At 50.5% G+C, this 3,502-nt stretch overlaps 1 non-coding gene across 1 annotated transcript; it reads right to left on the reverse strand.

The window, feature by feature from the left end:
• Positions 1-1,857: 1,857 nt before the first annotated feature.
• On the reverse strand, positions 1,858-1,930 carry TRNAF-GAA. The gene has a single exon. It is a non-coding gene; the product is annotated as a tRNA-Phe (tRNA).
• Positions 1,931-3,502: the final 1,572 nt, after the last annotated feature.

The raw sequence follows: 3,502 nt of genomic DNA on the forward strand, positions 1-3,502 counted from the left end.
CCTGTAACAGCTGCATGGACAGAGCAATTCTTCCTTTTCTTTAGCACTATCTAACCCGGGATTAGGTCACCTTAACTATATGGGTTTATGGGGGGGTCACACACTGGGAGACATCGCTTTGCCAGTTCAGTGCCCAGCGTACACCAGTCCTTAGATCCCTCTGGGTATTTCAATGCAGGCACTGACCTGTGAGAGGAAAACATCAGCTCACAAACACAGAGACTGAATTTCCCACATTTAATCTCGCTGCACTTTCCAGAAAGTCACAAAATTCAATTCATTCTTGCTAGAACAGAGAAAAAATAAGTGATACTAAGTTTTTGGCTTGATTAAATAAAATTAAGTGTTTAATTAATATAGTAAACATCTGTACTGATTCCTCTAACTAACACCACAGTGTGAAATAGGAACAGAGACAAATCTTGTCAGTGACGTCTAATTTCACAAATGATCTTCCCATTATTAATTTCCACATTGCCCCTATTGGAGGTCTGGGCATCTCCAGTGTCATTGCTCTGCGTTCACCTTCCCCTAGAATTGTTCTCGGACATTCGACTACCTCTGCGGCATGGGGCTCGGGTCACTTGCTGGAGGATTCCCTGCACCTTGAGGTCTTTAAGCCACGATTTGAGGACTTCAGTAACTCAGACATAAGTTAGGGGTTTGTTACAGGAGTGGGTGAGTGAGATTCTGTGGCCTGCGTTGTACAGGAGGTCAGACTAGATGATCATAATGGTCCCTTCTGACCTTAAGTCTAGGAATCTATGAATCTAGTCCCAAATTTGGAAAACTGTGCAGTTCAGAATGAGAATAGTGACCCCGTCTCCTTCCTGCACCTGCTCTACATTGCTCCACAGCAGCTTCTCTACCTGCATTCACCCCAGCACTGCAGTGCAGCCGCCCAGGGGTCAGCAGGGGCCCCTGGCAAGGACAGTGGGTGCAGCTAACAGCCCAGTGTGCCTGGCCCTGAGGCAGCTGTAAAAAAGCAACACTCCCCCCAGAAGTACAGAGACTGAATTCCCCAACTTTAACATCATGACCCCCTGTAGAAAGCCACACGTGTCAGTTGTATTTTCACAGGGAGATGCAAAAATCAAGTGACCAATTTTTAAGTTGAGTAAATAAAGTTGAGGAGATAGTTATTAACCTCACAAAAATATACTAAAGATCCCTCAACATAACACCTGAAGGTGAAATATGAACAGAGACAAACCTTGTCAGCAAAGGCTCATTTCCCAAACGATCCTCAAAATGTTACTAATTCCCACCCCTCCTCCACAGGAGCTCTGTGCAGTGTAACTGTTCTGCAGGCAGCTTCCCATTAAATGCTGTTGTGGGACATTCCCAGACATTCCCATCATTCTTCCCTGGCCTGGAGGACCAGAGAGATGGGCCCTTCCTCCAATCACCCTCTGCCCATCAAGCTACCCTAGAGTTGTTAATGTGCATTTCCTGAACACCCACCATGTCCAAGCCCAGCTGCTCCAAGACACTGAACATCAAGTGCCTCCTCCTGGGCCCCCAACTCCCTTCCACAGGGCCACTTTCACACATGCCCCTTCCCTGGCACTGCCCTCCCTCAGCTGCACAGAAGAGTTTTCATCCTCTATACCTGCCTGTCACTGCCCAGCACCCCCTCTAGCACTCTCTTCCTGCCATATTGGGTCCACCAATAACTCACTTAGGAGAGACAGCTCCTGTCCCTCATTGTTAAAGGTCAGGCCAGCCAATTAGGGGCAGAAGCCCACAATATCTTTTCCTACTGCAGAGCCCAAGCTCAGGGATTCACCTTGGGTGCAGGGACCACTGTGCTCCCAGAAAACAAGCCCCCACTGTGCAAAGAGGGATGAAAGGGCTTGCCAAAGCCTGGGATTGAACCAGGGACCTTTAGAACTTCAGTCTAACGCTCTCCCAACTGAGCTACTTTGGCAGCTGTGTGGTAAAATTTTGGCCTGTTGCTTCTCTGCCCGAGATATTTTTGCAGCAGTTGCAGACAAAAAGGACGTCATTGTGAGCGGCCCATGAAGACAAGACTCGCTTTTGCCTGCCTTGCTCAGCTTGACTTGCTGCCTCACCCCGTTCCTGCCCTAGTGCCCGGGTTGACCTGGTGGTGGAAGGGGACTGGGGGCCAGTGGCGCGGGGAGGAAGTTGAGTTGGACCCTGAGCTAGACTAGACGCTGGCGGTGAGAGTCTGGCCACCACTTGTCACCTCACCCTGTTGTCCTGGCTTCCCCCACTGGGCGTCATTTCGGGAGGGAAGTGGGGCTTCTGCCTCCCCTCCCCGATTTTCACACCGCAGAGGAGTGTGAACAGGAGAACGAACGGCTGCTCCACACCCCCACTGGAGGAACCCGGCGCCCTTAGCTGCTCCCCCTGCTCCCCCCCCCAGCTATGCTACTGAGTGGAAGCGTCCTGTGCCCATAACACAGAGGTCGATTAATCAAAACCCTCTTCTGCCAGCACCAGGCCTCCTGCTTCTTACACTGGGCCTGCAAGTGAGGGGGCGGCTGGCACAGCGCCAAGAGTCTAACCTGTGTGGCAGGAAGCGGCTGACGCCCGCAGCCTGCCGGGGAGCTCCCAGAAGTTGTTAAGGGACAGAGACTCCTCAATGCCCTTAGTAACAAGGGTTTGGGGGTCACCGAGGCCAGTAAGGGGGTCACTATGTCGGCCCTATAACCCTGGGTGTCAGGTCCTGTGCAGCTTTGATCTAGAGCTTGGATCCCAACAACCGACCAGCAGCCACAGCCTCCCCCTGGGTCTGCCCCACCTGGTTACTCCTTACAGGCCGACCTTACCCCCCTTCCAGCCCCGGATTCGCCCCCTAATCATCCTAAAGGCACTCAGAGCCACAGCCATGGAGGTGCTGAAGGAGGGAGGGCCCCAGTGGCCTAATGGATAAGGCATTGGCTTCCTAAGCCAGAGATTGTTCGTTCAAGTCCCATCTGGGGTGGAAAAACTCCTTCCTTCTTGTATATTGCAACAAAGCCTTGGTGTTATTTTCCCCAAGGAAGCTGGGAGACATTTGAACCCAAAGTACTGTAACTTCGGAGCAATCCCCCAGAAACAGCATCTTCCACTTGACCAATGCTTTCTAGACCCATCAGTAGCAAACACTTAATACTAGTGTTTGTCTGAGAATAGAAGGAAGGGGAGTGTTTACTCCGACACCTCAGTGAGTGACACAGACAGAAAGAGCAAGGCTGTCCTGAAAGAGAATGGATCTGTCTGGAGACAAAGCAGAACCTAAGAATGAGCAACAGTGTGAAAAGAAGAACTTCAAATGTGTGTTAGGTGTTAGATAGGTTGGTCTGACAAATTTCAAGAAAATACCAATGCTCGTAGACTGATGCAGACACTGGCTGCTTCTGATCTTTTACTGAGAATTCATTGAGAAATATTTTCCTTAACTAGGTTATGGAATATTAGGTGGGCTATGAAGGCACCATTCCTCCTGCTTTCACCCTTCGAGACAACACGGCTACATGGCATGCGGCCAGTGCTC

Source organism: Mauremys reevesii, linkage group 12 (genome assembly GCF_016161935.1).
Source record: "Mauremys reevesii isolate NIE-2019 linkage group 12, ASM1616193v1, whole genome shotgun sequence".
NCBI classification, from domain to species: Eukaryota; Metazoa; Chordata; order Testudines; family Geoemydidae; genus Mauremys; species Mauremys reevesii.